This window comes from Prionailurus viverrinus, chromosome C2, assembly GCF_022837055.1.
Source record: "Prionailurus viverrinus isolate Anna chromosome C2, UM_Priviv_1.0, whole genome shotgun sequence".
In the NCBI taxonomy this organism is placed as follows: domain Eukaryota; kingdom Metazoa; phylum Chordata; class Mammalia; order Carnivora; family Felidae; genus Prionailurus; species Prionailurus viverrinus.
The window spans coordinates 28,345,473-28,363,288 of NC_062569.1; the positions used below are offsets into that span (position 1 = coordinate 28,345,473).

The 17,816-nt window shown below is 41.2% G+C and overlaps 2 non-coding genes across 2 annotated transcripts; both read right to left on the reverse strand.

Annotated features, from left to right (window-relative positions):
• Window positions 1–3,229: 3,229 nt before the first annotated feature.
• TRNAC-GCA (transfer RNA cysteine (anticodon GCA)) lies at window positions 3,230–3,301 on the reverse strand. Its single transcript has one exon. It is a non-coding gene; the product is annotated as a tRNA-Cys (tRNA).
• Window positions 3,302–6,037: 2,736 nt separating this feature from the next.
• TRNAC-GCA (transfer RNA cysteine (anticodon GCA)) lies at window positions 6,038–6,109 on the reverse strand. The gene has a single exon. It is a non-coding gene; the product is annotated as a tRNA-Cys (tRNA).
• Between the last annotated feature and the right edge of the window lie 11,707 nt (window positions 6,110–17,816).

A 17,816-nucleotide genomic window follows, 5' to 3' on the forward strand; every position in this document is an offset into this window, starting at 1 on the left:
CAAACAGATGTAGAATGGGCTCTGGCTGCCAAGAAAGAAAGAAAGAACGAACGAACTCGGGAAGAGATGCAGATGTTGGCAGCTGGAATCAGGCAGAGATGGTATCTTGTTTAATGAAAGCCTGGATGCAATTCATTTCTATCGCCTTGTGGTAAAGGGTGAAGGGAAAACTGGCAGACCATCCTGACTGCCTGCATTGTCTCGATACCCCAGAACCTAGAGCTAGAGGCAAAAGCTTACCTGCTATTAGTTTTTCACAAAGCACGACCCCCAGGGAGGAGGGAGGTAGAAGGGGGAGAGAGGCAGAGAAAGGTTAGGTCAGTGCAAAGGTGCGTTTCCAAGCTGGTCATCATTTGTTAACAAGTGCAATTGATTGCTTGATCCCATAAAGCTGTCTTCCAGAGGGCATATGAGCTACAGCATCCCAGGACACTCTGTCCCAAGGAAGGGAGAAGAAGACTTAGCCCTCAACTTCTGTATCTTGTTGGTGAAAGGTTTTCCTCATGCTGCATTAACTCCTCAACATTTCCAGGTTCTGGGGGCACCAAGGGGGTCTCATGGCCTCTCATAACTCAAAAGCAAGAGGGAAGCCAAGAGTAGGAAGCCAGAGGCAGCCATCATTGATAAAGTCAATGCACACTTGCCACTGCAATGGCAACCAGGGTAGAGAAGCTGGCCGAGGGCCTCAGGAACAGTGAAGGACAAGAGGATCTGAGATGTTGCCTAAGACATGCCTGATACATTTTGGTTATGTTTATGTGTACATACATAAAACATACACGCACATGTCCCATCACATTTAACAGACAACAGTTAACAAAAGATAGTGGTAGAGATGCAACCCAATTTTATTCCCTCCTATAAACTTTGATATATGTTTAAAGTTTTATACAGTGAATGTATTTTGATTTTATAATGGGTAAAGGTCATGTGGACAATTTTAGAAAGGGAGGTAGAGTAGTAGACATTTATTTTCCAAAGTAAAATAAATCAGCAAACAAACAAACAAAAAAGATAGTATTCTATGTTTTACTTGATGGGCATACACAAAGTTGTCTTCTTCAACAAAAGTTTGAATCTTTTAAGGGATTGTTTAGAAGGCAGCAATAAGTTGGTTTTTTTTTAATACTTTTATTTATTTTTGAGACAGAGACAGAACATGAGCAGGGGAGGGGAAGAGAGAGAGGGAGACACAGAATCGGAAGCAGGCTCCAGGCTCTGAGCTGTCAGCAGAGAGTCCGACGCAGGGCTCAAACTCATGGACTGTGAGATCATGACCTGAGCCAAAGTCAGATGCTTAACCTACTGAGCCACCCAGGTGCCCCAAGTTGTTTTTTTCTTAAATGTGAGAGGTATAATTCTTGCCTTATAATAGAATCAGTTTCCAAATAACTTAAGAATATACCTTGTTTATCTTGTATCATTCATTTATTCATTCACTCAATTAGCCAAAAGTTGTTATTCATCAAATACCTTGTGAGCCCTTACCATGGGCAAGGTACTTACCAGTCGCTGGTGATAACAAGAAGAATCAAAAAGAATTGAGTAGGTAAGATCAGTTATGGCAGTGAAAGTTAGTACTCACTAACTATCCAAATGCTTTCTTCTCTTTCCCAGCCTCCACTGCAATGACACTGGGGACATAAGACTAGGTCTGTCTAATGAACTGTGAGCTGAAGTGAGGCGTGGCACTACAGGGCTAAGGCAGCTGGGAACTTATGTGACTTCTCCAACTCTCTCTACCCCTGCAGCAATGACTCTGGAGGTCCCATTGTGCTAGATGGACATAGTTGCCAGAGGGTGAAGGACCACCACACCCACTTCAGATCTTGCACCAATAATACAAATCTTTGTTGTATTAAGCTCTTGAGATTTCAGGGTTGACACCACACTATTGCCCAAGTTAGTCTGACTAATACACAGACCTATAAACAATTACAATATGCCATGTAATAATATTAAAAAGAGGTAAATTCAATGTGCTATTGAAACAAGCAAAAAAAGGTTAATTAACAAAGCTAGAGTTGCCATTTATACTTCCAGTACTAAGTCACAGTACCCCCATGAAGGAATATATTTCCCCATGGCCTGGACTGAGTGCAGACTTTTTTTCTTGTTCTGGCATCCACAGAACAACAGACAATCTTATGGGTTATTGTTTAAACCTAGTAAACGTACCAGAGAAGCACATCCAAATACATGAACACCAAAATCCAAAGAGACCCACCATGTGATATGTTTCCTTCTGTGTGGTATCTCACTTCAGAAGGTATATCCTCACAAGCTTCAGAGCTTGTACTCTTAACATTTTACAATGTAGCAGACTCCTAAATGTTTGCAGTGCTTTTCTTCCACCCCTAGTAAGACGGAAGGATAAGGGCCTATGACCATGACCTTTGTGATATTTTTCCCCCAAATCTACAACTTTGGCCTAATCATGAGGAAACATTACACAAACCCAAAGTGAGGGGCATTCTACAAAATATCTGACCAGGACTTCTCAAAAGTGTTAAGATTACAAAACAAACAAACAACAACTCAAGGAAAAACTGAGTAACTGTCAGAGAAGGAAACTAAGGAGGCGTTATGACTCCAGGCAGCATGGCATCCTGGACTGAATCCTGCCACAGGGAAAAAGACAGTAACAGAAAAATTGGTGACATCTGAATGATGTCTATGGTTTGGCTAATAGTGTTGCACCAATGTTTATTTCACAGTTTTGATAAATGTGGCATGGTTATGCAAGATGTTAACACTAGGGGAAGCTGAGTGAAGGGTATATGGGACATTTCTATAGTATCTTCACAACTCTTCTGTAAATCCTAACTATTAAAAGGTTAAAAGTTTGAAGAAAGGAGGTTAGAAAGGGTCTGGTGAATAAGATAGAATACACAGAAAGGAAAAAACAAAGGTCCATGTGAGAAGATGCAGGTATGCATATGTGTATGTATGTTTGTCTGTTGGTGGGTCTGTGTGATGGTGTGTGGGTCAGGATGTGTGCATGTGGTCGGGGGACATCTGGTGTGTGGGATGTGTGTATATGCGTCTGGACGTATGGCTGTGTTTATGTGAATTTATATGCACACAGCTTTACTGCGAGGGAATTAACAAGCCAAGGTACTTATGTGAGAGTGAGCACATCCTTAAATTTTGAGCCCTAGGCACCTTGCTTTCCTCACTCTACACCCAGTATTTTAATGAAGCTGCCAAGAAGAGCAAAAGAACACAGAGGGGGCACCTGGATTTGAACCAGGGACCTCTTGATCTGCAGTCAAATGCTCTACCACTGAGCTATACCCCCTGATGGTAACAAGCTGCACATAAATACTTATTTCACTTTTATGAGTTACATCATACTTCATAAATACCTTTTATGGCTCAGATTCTTCCTGGACTTAAATTCATCTTCAATTCCCTTCCAGCCACACCAGCGCCTGCTTTTCCCAGAGCATATATACTCATTCTCTTCCCAGCACCTCAAGCTGAGTATAATTCTCCAGTTTTTAAAACACACTACCAACTGCCTAAAAATCTCTGGGCACATCGTGAATGTTTCTCCCCCCACCCCCACATCAACAAACGTTTTAAGTTTTATGGGTCACCAACAAGTATTGGACAGGGAGGGAGTCTTAACTGGGTATCCACAAACTTCAAAGGTTCAGATGTAACTCCGATATTGTAGGCAAATGTTGTGTATGTACGTGCATCGTATATTGTGTACGTTTTCATCAAATTTTCAAAGGGGACCTCATCCAGGATGAACTGTCTTATTTTACAGTCAAACAACAACAACTAGGTATTCCAAAGTCCAAAATTCACCTTTGAGCACCTCTGATTCCTCTTCTCTTTGGTTCCAGTCTGAGGATTTTTAATCTTGTGTACCTCTGAGACTGAGCAGAAAGGTCAAGGAAAACTGTCATTGCAACCAATCCTCCCTGAGGAGGCCTGTTGCCTCCTTGAAGCTGCCGAGCGAAGGCAGCCAGAGGTTCCGCTCACAGGCTCTCACGGGTCCCAGATACCCATTCCCAGTCACTCCACTCTGAGGCTTTCCAGGAACCTCAGAGTTCACACCCAGGGTGCCCCAAACAAACCTTTCACCTTCCTGCCCAAGCCTGCATCTCCTCCTATTCTGCTTTGTTGTAATAACGACAGTGCATAATTACTGGACACTTGCTACGTGCCACACACGGGACTAAAGCTTGCACCCATAACTTCCCAGAGAATCATTACGAAAACGCCATAAAAAAGACGTTATCATTAGCATATTGATTTTGCAGGTAGGGAAACTGAAGCACAGAGCAGTCACACACAGCCAGGAGGTGCTGCGGCCAGGATTCCAGTGTACTTTTGGGGTGCAGCACCCGGCCTGACTCCTGAACCATCTGATCAGTCTCCCCCCATCTTGGTTGGTGACACCACTGTGCACTCAGTCATTTGGTCGAAATGCTTACAACGGTGGCGCTTCTCTCACCGGCTCTTCTCCAATTCCAGGTAATCTCTGGGTATTGCTGATCGTGGCTCTGACTTCACTTAGGTTCATCCCAACCCCCACACCAGCAATGCCACCACCTCCTAAATGGCCTCCCGGCCTCCACCCCTTACAGCCATCCCCCTGCTGCTCCCCAAGCAGCCTGTTTTACAGTGGAGTCTAGAGGCACCTGGGTGGCTCAATTGGTTGAGCTTCGGCTCAGGTCATAATCTCATGGTTCATGGGTTTGAGCCCCACATCGGGTTCTGTGCTGACGGTGGGGGAGCCTGCTTGAGATTCTCTGTCCCCCCCTCACTCTGCCCCTCCCCCCACTCGTGCTTGCTCTCTCAAAAATAAACATTTCTAAAATTTTTTAATTAAAAATTTAAAAATTCAATGGAGTCTATCCAGGTCATGCCCCCTTTAAATGCCTTCCTGAAAGGCTCCAAGTTTGGATCCCCAACTGCCTCTTCATCTTCTGACATGCCCATGTCACCTCTTGTGCTCCTGCTGCCTCTACCTGCATCCATCTGGCCCCAGTCCCTGCCCAGGCAGCCTTGTCTACCTGGACCTCGGCCACCACCCCGCACACCCCTACCTCCACTCCACCCTCTGTCCTGTGAGATATTATTTATCTTTGAAACTGTGATTTGCCATCAGCAACTCCAAAAGCCTCCTTTAACCTTCCCTCCTCCACACAGGAGTCACTGTCTCCTATGCACTGAGGCTGGCACAATGACATGCAGCTCAAATTGCTCCGATTTTGTACTTTGCAGGCCTGCTCCCTGGATGAGAGCACACTGAGGCCAGGGGCTGTGTCTCAGTCACCTCTGGGTTCACACTCTGCACGGCTCTGGCCCACAGAAGGCACTCTAAATGTTGTTCAGGCTCCTCTAAAGACACAGCATTGCCTGGGCTGTGGGCAGGGGTCTGGTCCACTCTGGATCCTGAATGAAGGCACCCAAGGTGGGAGAGCTGAGCTGCAGAAAATGAATTGGGGGCGGAAAGGAAATAGAAACTCCTCAGGCTTTAGAGCAGGAAAAGAGTGCAGCTCCCTCACCTTCAGGCCAGTTCATGCTCAGCCCTAGTGGTGTTTGGGGAAGACTATTCCCTGACTTTCCCCAGGTCACTGCACAGGGTGGGCACAGTCGCTAAGCTGCTGGGTTGACCCTGCAGCCAAAAGTTCTAAACCTGGATGGACAGTCCTAGCACCTTGGGAGCATTACTAAGTGGAATTTTGTCACACAACTTTTAACACTAGAACAGTATGAGTAGTATGACAGAGTCATTGAGGCTGTGTGCTCTGAGTTCAAACCTTAGGACTTCTCTTTGTAGACTTTTTTGACCGTTAGCCAATTACTGAGCATCTCCTCATGTCAAATGAGGAGACTGATGGCACGCATCTCGTAAAATTTTGGAGAGAAATGAAGGAGATAATTAATGTAAATAATTTAGACTGATGCCTGGCCTATACACAAAGAACATTAGTTATTTATTCAACCATGAGCTATGGAAAATAATAAAGCTAAAGTCGATCCAGATTCTTCTGAAGCAAAAACTAGACTGTACAGGGGGCACCTGGATTTGAACCAGGGACCTCTTGATCTGCAGTCAAATGCTCTACCCCTGAGCTATACCCCCAGTGAAATGAGCCTGTTTTTATAGTCTATCTCTCTCTCAACTTACTGGTTCTGAAACCTCCAGTGACTCAGGGGAGCTATAATTAGAGAGAATGCTGCCTGGAAGCAGTCTGGGCATTATAAGTCTTAGAAGTTTATTATGAAAAAAGACAGGATTCCTGAGAACTAAGCTCCCTGAGCCTCTTCTTAGGCTTCCCAATACGCACAGCCTCTCTGTCCACTCTATGAGACTCACATAAACAGAATCTCAGTTCCAGGTAAAAATCATCAGGTTTTCCACAAATGGCAACATCAGTGTAGTGTCGATGACTGGATTCCTGTCACACTTCCTTTATAGCCAGAGCTCCTAGCAACTGAGATTCTCATTCCTCTTAATGACTTCACAGAACTGAGCTCAGAACTGATACTCAATAGATATTTGTTTCATTAAATTGATTCTGGGGAAAATATGTGTAAATAATTATTTGTGTGAGATAGCTTTTCCAAGCCATAACTGTAAGATGGTTTTAATCCCACAAAAACAGATGACCCCTGAGTTACATTCGTATGTAACATAACTTGCCTAAAACTTGGAAAACTGTCAATCCCAAAAGGTCATTTGATGAAGAAAAACAAGGTTCCAAGCAAGAGCCTTTTAATCAATGAAGTAAATTATGTATCCTGGTCCTACCTACCACCAAAATTCCTTTTCAACTTGCAAACACAACCACAATTAGAGCCACCTATATTTCATGGCTTTATATAAAGGTACCTCTCACCCTAATAAACGGTTCAGGTGCTTCTTTGAAAATCTTGAATGCTTAAACCTATTGAGAAGTGTCTCTTCCACTGATTTCCCAGACTACATACATTTTTCAGGTCTTTTCAAAAGATCCTAAGTTTGGGTGGGTTGGTCATTGTGTGTCAGGGTTGTGGCTGGTTGGGAGCCCAGGAGAGGGAGAGACTCCATTTCATTCTTTTTCTCCTCTGTGGCAAGCTGGAATTGAGAACTAAGAAAAGAATCACAATGCATGCTCTGCTCATTGTTCTTTCCCCATCCGGAACATCAGTGGGAGTTGAGATTTTAGCAGCAACAGAAGTAGTGTGTGCTCCATATCTAAGAACCAGCATTGGAAGGGATTTGGAGATCATTTATTCCAACCACTTCTTTTGCAGACTAAGAAACACAGATGGAGGGAAGCCAAAGACCCTTGTTTAAAGTCACAGACATCCCAAAGCAGGATCAGAACCAAGGGTCCTCCCTACTACCAGCTCCTTGGAGACTCCTCACTGCCAGGAATGATATAGGTGCTCAATGAACATTTGTGGAATAAATGTCAGACTTATTGTCAACTGGAAACTGAAAAAGTACAAAGGCCTTTAGTTGGAGACTCATAATTGTTTCAGGGAGCGCAGATTTGGAATGGAGTAGTCAGAAGAGCATCCTAGGGTGCCTGGGTGACTCAGTCATTTGAGTGTCCGACTTTGACTCAGGTCATGATCTCATGGTCTGTGAGATAGAGCCCCGTGTCGGGCTCTGTGCTGACAGCTCAGAGCCTGGGGCCTGCTTTGGATTCTGTGTCTCCCTCTCTTTCTCTGCCCCTCCCCCACTCGTGCTCTGTCTGTCTCAAAAATAAAATTTAAAAAACATTAAAAAAAAGATTTTTAGAAAAGTGTCCTGCTCATGTGGGGAAAGTAAGGTATTCTCGTGAGAAAGAAGGATGGGGTAAGTATATGATTTAGAGAGGAGGAGAGGAGGGGAGGGGGGGGAAGGGAGAGGGGAAGGGAAGGGAAGGGAAGGGAAGGGAAGGGAAGAGAAGAGAAGAGAAGAGAAGAGAAGAGAAGAGAAGAGAAGAGAAGAGAAAAACTACTTTTGGAGCTGAGGGTTGAGCTACTTCTGATTACTCTCTTATTGATTACTTCATTAGTGCTATCAAACAAAACTGTCGCAGGTGCACAAAACAGCACCACTTGCCCTACCTACAAGCTGGGGATCAGGAATGATGGTTGAACTGACCTGCTGTTGTATTCCTAACTTCTCTTCCCTTCACCATCATGATATCACACACATGAACTGGCTCTCATTGTGGAAATATAAGTAAAAGTTAGTATGTGTTTTAACTGTAAGGTATACAAGCCAAATAATCTAACCTGAGCTCCAAAGCCCATCACTCAAAGATTTACATCAGGGCCACAGAGGAGGAGGGGATGACAGCACAAAACATCTGCAGAAACCTCTGGAAAACTGTGGCAATTATTCAAAATATGCTCAACCACAGAGTTTTGGACTGAGTCTTCCTAATATTTCCAGATCCCACAGGACTATTTCATAATGGGAATGAATTAGAACTTAAGCTTCAGTAATCAGAAGGCTTTTTCCCCTTATATTAGTAATTTCTCCCTTACCTTCCTTCTAATCAAATTCTTTTTCACTTTTTAATCCTCAGGTGTAAAATGGGGATGTTGCGATTAGAAGATCTCCTTAAATTTTTCCAATCCCAACAATGTATGACTCACAAATTCCAAATTTAGCTTCAGTGGGGGACTAGATAAAAAGTACAAGCATGGCCAAAACATGGTAGCAAAAAGTGATTAAAAAGAAGGAATATATTACTGTGGCCACAAGATTTACCATCAGCCTTACTACCCTAATTCTTCCTCATTTTATTCCACACAAGACATGTTTTCTTATAAATATCTATGCTCTCTGAAAACATGTTCAACATCACTAATCAAAAGAGAAATGCATATCAACCACAATGAGCTATCACCTCACACCCCTTAGAATGGCTGCTATCAAAAGAACAGAAAATAACAAGTGTTAATGAGATGGAAGAGAAATTAGAACCCTCATACACGGTTAGTGGGGATGTAAAATGGTGCAGCCAACTATGGAAAGCAGTATGGTGGTTCCTCAAAAAATTAAAAACAGAAATACCCTGGGACACCTTGGTGGCTCAGTCGGTTAAACATCCAACTTTGGCTCAGGTCATGATCTCATGGTTTGTGAGTTCAAGCCCCACGTTGGGCTCTGTGCTGACAGCTCAGAGCCTGGAACCTGCTTCAAATTCTGTCTCCCTCTCTCTCTCTGCCCCTCCCTTGCTCTCTCTCTCTATCAAAAATAAATAAACATTTAAAAAAACTTAAAAAAAAAAAGAACTACCCTATGATTCAGCAATCCCACTTTCTGGTATGTGTTTCGAAAAAATTCACAGAAGGGTATCAAAGAGATATATGCACACCTGTGTTCACTGCAGTATTATTGACAATAGCCAAGAGGTGGAAGCAACCCAAATGTCCATCAACAGATGAATGGATAAAGGAAATGTGGTATAAATATACAATGGAATATTATTCCGCCTTGAAAAAGAAAGAAATCCTGCAATTTGTGACAAGATGAATAGGTCTGGAGGACTTGATGCTAGGTGAAATAAGCCAGATACAGAATGACAAATAATGCCTGATTCCACTTTCATGAGGAATCTCCAATAGCCAAATTATTTCTCTCATAGAATTACAGTGTAGACAGAATAGTGGTTACCAGGATCCGGGTGAAGGGGGAAATGAGGAAATGCCGATCAGAGGATACAATTCACTGAAGCCAGATGAGTGAGTTCTGGAGATCTACAGTACGATATAGGGCCAACAGTTGACAATATTGTATTGTGTATGTAAAAATTTGCTAAGAGGGTAGATCTTATGCAAAGTGCTCTCACCACAGAAGAAAACATCTATTAAAAACAAGTAAATAAAAAAATGTTTAGAAATAAAGGGGATGAGGGGGAACTTTTAGAGGTGAGGTGATGAAGGTTTACAGCTTTGAATGTGGTGATAGTTTCATTAAGTGTGAACTCATTTCCAAACTCAACAAGTTGTTGTATACATTACACATATATACTTTTTTTTTACCTCAGTCATACCTCAATAAAGTAGTTTAAGAAAAGAAAGAAAAAAAAAGTAGTCATTGAGGGCTGGGGGAAGAAAGGAATTGTTTAATGGGTATAGAGTTTCAGTTTTGCAAGATAAAGTTTTAGAGGTCTATTGCACAACAGTGTGGACATACTTAACACTAATGAACTGTATGCTTAAAAATGATTAGAATGAGGGGCGCCTCGGTGGCTCAGCTGGTGAGGAATCCAACTTCAGCTCAGGTCATGATCTCACAGTTCATGAGTTTGAGCCCTGTGTCAGGCTCTGAGGCCCTGTTTCAGATTCTGTGTCTCCTGCTCTCTCTGCCCCTCCCTTGCTTGTGCTCGCTCACTCTCTCTCTCTCTCTCTCAAAAATAAATATTTAAAAATTATTAGAATGGTAAATTTAATGCTGTATGTTTTTTTTAATGTTTATTCATTTTTGAGAGAGAGACAGTGTGAGCTGGGGAGGTGCAGAGACAGAGGGAGACACAGAATGTGAAGCAGGCTCCAGGCTCTGAGCTGTCAGCACAGAGCCCAACACAGGGCTTGAACTCACGAACCATGAGATCATGACCAGAGCCGAAGTCAGATGCTCAACCAACTAAGCCACCCAGGTGCCCCTAATGTTATATGTTTTTTACCAGAAGAAAAAAAACCTATGCCCAATATTAAAAAGAACTTGAGTAATGAAGCAAGCTACTTCAAAAAACCAAACACATGCCCGTTGTAGAAATGGCAGGCATATGTAAGTGCTTACCTCACTTGATGGAAAGCTACTTCACAACCTCCAGCTTCATGAACAGATTTTGCCTGATTCACAGACCAAGAAAAATTCTTCCTCTAACTCCAAGGCAACCCCAAATGCCTCTCTCTGCTCCCAGCAGGGCATACCACCACCTGGCATTCTCTATTCCCCAGATGGTCGCTGTATCATTTATTTTAGCCCCCCCACTTAACAAAAAAAGCAAAATGAAGCTAATATCATAGCCTATTTTTCTGTTCTTGGAGAAGCCGCCTCTGGATTTAGACCCACAGTCCAACCTGCAAATCCACCTGTCCTGTGCTCAGGTTTTCTACTCTGACCATACATAGTCTAGAGAAGTCATTCAAGTTTGTGCTAACCTTCTAGCCAGGTGAAAGAAAGTTGGAGGCTAGTGCCTGTTAGTTTTACTACAATTGTGTGTGTGTGGCAGGGGGTGTCCCAAAGGGCATCCAAATGAATTGTCATGGGGAAGATTGGCCAAACGGTATTTTCAGTAATTGCTTTGCAGTTTACATTACATCTCCAGAGCCTTCAAGGAAAAGTCATGTGCTCTGCAGGTTATAACCCTGAGGTCACAATAAGTGTTGTATTTTACTTTAAAACTCACTCTCAAATTCACCATCTCCTTCTCCCCTTCTCTCTTCCATTCTTCTTTCTGTCTCTCAAAGCAATCTAGATTCTCCCAAGGTTCAATTTATTCCCTAAATGAAACAACAGCCTGTTTACAAGGTCCATTCAAGCTACTCAGATTGCATTGTTTCAGTTCAGAAGTTAAAATTTCAGGTACAGAAGTGCCTCGTTTGTGGGAAAATTGGTTCCTTACAAGTTACTATGTGATAACCATAGTCCTGTGTCCTTCCATGAATGCCTGTGCTAATTTGTTTCATGAAATATTGTCTTGCCTGGCACATATTCCCTCTAAGCTTTCCTAAAAATCTTCCAAAAACAGCCAACCTAGCAGTAATATCTTTGACATCAGCCTTAGCAATATTTTTCTAGATATGTCTCCTCAGGCAAGGAAAACAAAAGCAAAAGTAAATCATTGGGACTACACCAAAATAAAGAGCTTTTTTGCACAGCAAAGGAAACAATTTTTAAAAAAGCAATCTACTGAATGAGAGAAGATATTTGTAAATTACATATCCAATATGCAAGTCAGCTATGCTCACCACTATACCACCAATGCTGCACGGCTGCAAATTATATACGAAATATGGAGTCAATATCTAAAATATATAAAGAACTTATACAAGTCAACACCAAAAAAAAAAGCCCAAATAATCCGACTTAAAAATGGGCGGAGAGCCTGAATAAACACTTTCCAAAGGAGACATACAGATGGCCAAAAGACACATGAAAAGATGCTCAACATCACTCATCATCATGTAAAAGTGCAAATCAAAACCACAGGATATATCCTCATACCAGTCAGAATGGCTAGAATCAAAAAGATAAGAAATAACAAGTGTTGGTGAGAATGTGGAGAAAAAGGAACCCTTGTGCACTTTTGGTGGGAATGCAAACTGGTGCAGCCACTGTGGAAAACAATATGTAATTTCCTCAAAAAAATTAAAAATGGAAATACCATACTACCAATAATTCCACTACTGGGTATTTACACAAAGAAAATGAAACCACTAATTTGAAAAGATATATGTGCCCTTATGTTTATTGCAGCATTATTTACAATAGCCAAGATATGGAAGCATCCCAAGTGTCCATCGATAGGTGAATGGAGAAAGATGTGGTATATATACCTAATGAAATATTACTGAGCAATAAAAAGAATAAGGTCTTGCTATTTGTGACACCATGGATGAACCTAGAGGGTATTATGTTAAGTGAACTAAGTCAGACGAAAGAGACAAATATGATATGATTTCACTTATATGTAGAATCTAAAAAAACAAAGCAAACAAAAAAAAAACAAAAAAGCAGGAACAAACTCATTAATAAGAGAACAGACTGATGGTTGCCAAAGGGAGGGGGATAAGAGGATGGGCAAAATGGGTGAAGGGGAAAGTAAACACTGGCTCCCAGTTATGAAATGAGAAAAGTCACAGGGATGAAAGCCACAGCATAGAGAATATAGTCAGTGATATTGTAATAGCATTGTATGGTGACAGATGGTAGCTACACTTGTGGTGAGCGTAGCATAACATATAGAGTTGTTGAATCACTCTGTTATACACCTAAAATTAATGTGACATTGTCCATCAACTAAACTTCATTAAATTTTTCAATTAAATAAAATAAAAATAGCCAACCTGCCAATCATTTGGCTAGTACACCAAATATAAGGTTATTGGGAGGATAAGGATAATAATTCATTCATTTATAAATGTGGTGGCTTGTATGACATCAACTGAGCTAAGCTGGAACTACATCTCCCAGAAGCCCTTTCTCTGCATGGTTCTGGGTTAGGGTTACACCCACAAGAGAGTGTGCAGGAGATGGGAAGGTGGGGGAAGTGTTTACACTGAGATAGAGGGAGCTGGGGCACGTGCCGTTGTTGTCCACTCACACTCACTGATTTCTAGGCCCAATTTGTTGGCTTTGGACACGCCCAGGCTCACAGTCCTGTCCATTTCTGGCTGGATCTGCTCCTTAGCTTCTCTGAATCCTGGGCCACGTTCATGAGCAGCTTTGGGGTGAAATGTGCCAGCAGGTCACCCACATCATTGAAGTTGGAGGTTTGGAGGCATTGAGAGACTGATGTGGGTTCCAGTTTATCTTTATGGGTTCCAGTTTGCCCTTTCTCTTCCCCATTTCATGTCCATCTTCCCTTGCAGACTGTTGGCCTCACTGGCCTCAGGCCCAGCACCAGACCCAGACTAACCAGACTTATGTATACTACTCAACCAGTTCCCACAATTGCATAAGGTCTTATATCTATAATAAATTCTTTATATCACATATATGCTTCTGCTTCACTGATTCAACCTAACTAATTAATGGAGGAAAGAAGTCAGCAAATGACATGTGGAAGCTGAAATTCTTTGGTCCAATCAAATTGTTCTCTATAATGGCATTCTCTTGGATGGCTGAAGAGAAAGGTAGTGGCATTCAGATTCAAATATGCCATTTTCTTGTGAACCTCACTGTGAGCAGCACCCAGAACAGCTTCCAGCCTTCCTTGAGCTCTCTCTTCATAGTTGTACCCTTACCCTTACCTATTGGTTCTTGTCTGTTTACAGTCACTTTATATCTGAAATCAGACCTGTGTATATCAAATTATAATTGCTTGCTACAAATATACAGTTTCTTCATTTCTCATTAAGCTTTATCTAGCAATAATTCTGAAAACTTCAGACCCAAGAATCTCTCCTTTATGGGATGGAGAAGAACACTGGCTACAGGTCAAAACCAGCTCTGTTCAATCAGACCTTTGGGCAAGCGCCTGAATCTCTTTGGATCCTCCAACCTTCACCTGCAGAGAGAAAGAACTGGAATTGATCTCTCAATACCCCTCCATCTTCAAAAATTCCATTCAAAATACATCTTCTAAATAACACTCTATATACACTAAGAGAAGTTTCATCTTTAAAGGAGCTGGAAGTAAATATTTCCAGATGCAAATATTTAGACTTTTGTACATTTTCAAAAATATGTCAAACCACAGACACAGCTATATAGAAGCATATTTCAGAGTTAAACACAGTAAATTTAATATTCAATCACTGTTACCAAGTTTATTGTTTTTAATTTATCTGCTGTTTAATTTACATCCAAGTTAGTTATCATATAGTGCAACAATGATTTCAGGAGTAGCTTCCTTAATGCCCCTTACCCATTTAGACCATCCCCCTCCCACAACCCTTCCAGCAACCATCTGTTTGTTCTCCATATTTAACAGTCTTTTATGTTTTGTCCCCCTCCCTGTTTTTATATTACTTTTGTTTCCCTTCCCTTATGTTCATCTGTTTTGAATCTTAAAGTCCTCATATGAGTGAAGTCATATGATATTTGTCTTTCTCTAACTAATTTCACTTAGCATAATACCCTTCAGTTCCATCCATGTAGTTGCAAACGGCAAGATTTCATTCTTCTTGATTGCCGAGTAATACTCCATTATATATATATATATGTATATATATATATATATATATATACACACACATACACACACACACACACACACACACACACACACACACTACATCTTCTTTATCCATTCATCCATCAATGGACATTTGGGCTCTTTCCATACTTTGGCTATTGTCAATAGCACTGCTATAAACATTGGGTGCATGTGCCCCCTCAAAACAGCATACCTGTATCCCTTGGATAAATACCTAATAGTGCAATTGCTGGGTTATGGGGTAGTTCTATTTTTAATTTTTTGAGGAACCTCCATACTGTTTTCCAGAGTGGCTGCACCAGTTTGCATTCCCACCAGCAGTGCAAAAGAGATCTTCTTTCTCCACATCCTTACCAACATCTGTTGCTGCCTGAGTTGTTCATTTTAGCCATTCTAACAGGTGTAAGGTGGTATCTCATTGTGGTTTTGATTTGTATTCCCCTGATGATGAGTGATGTTGAGCATTTTTTCATGTGTCGGTTGGCCATCTGGATGTCTTCTTTGGAGAAGTGTCTATTCATGTCTTTTGCCCATTTCTTCACTGGATTCTTCGTGTTTTGGGTGTTGGGCTTGATAAGTTCTTTATAGATTTTGGATACTGACCCTTTATCTGACATGTCATTTGCAAATATCTTCTTCCATTCCATTGGTTGCCTTTTAGTTTTGCTGACTGTTTCCTTCACTGTGCAGAAGTTTTTATTTTGATGAGATCCCAATAGTTCCACTTTTGCTTTTGTTTCCTTTGCCTCTGGAGATGTGCTGAGTAAGCAGTTGCTGCGGCAAAGGTCAGAGAGGCTTTTGCTTGCTTTCTCCTCTAGGATTTTGATGGCTTCCTGTCTCATGTTTAGGTCTTTCATCCTTGTTGAGTTTATTTTTCAGTATGGTGTAAGAAAGTGGTCCAGGTTCATTTTTCTGCACATTGTTATCCAGTTTTTGCAGTACCACTTGCAGAAGAGACTGTATTCCTTCCGTTGGATGTTCTTTCCTGCTTTGTCAAAGATTAGTTGGCCATATGTCTGTGGGTCCATTTCTGGGTTCTCTATTCTGTTCCATTGATCTGTGTCTGTTTCTGTGCCAGTACTGTCTTGATGATTACAGCTTTGTAATGTCTTGAAGTCCAGGAATGTGCTGCCTCCAGCTTCAGTTTTATTTTTCAAGTTTGCATTGGATATTCGGGGTCTTTTCTGGTTCTATACAAATTTTAGGATTGTTTGTTCTAACTCTGTGAAGAATGCTGGTGTTATTTAGATATGTATTGCATTGAATATGTAGATTGCTTTGGGTAGTATTGACATTTTAACCATGTTTGTTCTTCCAATCTAAGAGCATGGAATATTTTTCCATTTTTGGGGTGTGTCTTCTTCAATTTCTTTCATAAGCTTTCTGTAGTATTCAGTATATAGATTTTTCACCTCTTTAGTTAGGTTTATTCCTAAGTATTTTATGGGTTTGGTGCAATTGTAAATGGGATAGATTCCTTGATTTCTCTTTCTGTTACTTTATTATTGGTGTATAAGGAACGCAACCGATTTCTGTGCATTAATTTTATATCCTGCAACTTTGTTGAATTCATGGATCAGTTCTAGCAGTTTTTTGGTGGAATCTTTTGGGTTTTCCATATAAAATATCATGTCATCTGCAAAGAGTGAACGTTTGACCTCCTCCTGGCTGATTTGGATGCCTTTTATTCCTTTATGTTGTCTGATTGGTGAGGCTAAGACTTCCAATACTATGTTGAATAACCATGGCTAGAGTGGACATCCCTGACCGTAGAGGGAAAGCTCTCAGTTTTTCCCCACTGAGGATGATATTAGCAGTGGGTCTTTCATATATGGTTTTTATGATCTTGAGGTATGATCCTCTATCCCCACTTTCTTGAGGGTTTTTATCAAGAAACAATGTTGTATTTTGTCAAATTCTTTCTCTGTATCTATTGAGAGGATCATGTGGTTCTTGTCCTTTCTTTTATTGATGTGATATATCACATTAATTGTTTTTGCGGATATTGAACCTGCATCCCAGGTATAAATCCCACTTGGTTGTGGTGAATAATTCTTTTAATGTATTGTTGGATCCACTTGGCTAGTATCTTGTTGAGAATTTTTGCATCCATGTTCATCAGAGAAATTTGTCTATAGTTCTTTTTAGTGAGGTCTTTGTCTGGTTTTGGAATCCAAGTAATGCTGGCTTCATAGAAAGAGTTTGGAAGTTTTCCTTCCATTTCCATTTTTTGGAACAGCTCCAAGAGATTAGGTGTCAACTCTTCTTTAAATATTTGGTAGAATTCCTCTGTAAAGCCATCTGGCCCTGAACTCTTGTGTTTTTTTGTTTTGGGGGGGTTTGGGGGGGGGAGACTTTGATTACTAATTCAATTTCTTTTTTTTTTAATTTTTTTTTCAACGTTTATTTATTTTTGGGACAGAGAGAGACAGAGCATGAACGGGGGAGGGGCAGAGAGAGAGGGAGACACAGAATCGGAAACAGGCTCCAGGCTCTGAGCCATCAGCCCAGAGCCTGACGCGGGGCTCGAACTCACGGACCGCGAGATCGTGACCAGGCTGAAGTCAGACGCTTAACCGACTGCGCCACCCAGGCGCCCCACTAATTCAATTTCTTTACTGGTTATGGGTCTGTTCCAAATTTCTATTTCTTTCTGTTTCAGTTTTGGTAGTTTATATGTTTCTAGGAATTTGTCCATTTCTTCCACATTGTCCATTTTATAGAAGTATAATTGCTCATAATTATTGTTTGTATTTCTTCTGTTCTGGTTGTGATCTCTCCTCTTTCATTCTTGATTTTATTTATTTCAGTCTTTTCCTTTTTCTTTTTGATCAAACCGGCTAGGGGTTTATCAATTTTGTTAATTCTTTCAAAGAACCAGCTCCTGGTTTCATTGATCTGTTCTACTGGGTTTTTTTTGTTTGTGTGTTTTGTTTTGTTTTTTGGTTTCAATAGCATTGATTTCTGCTCTAA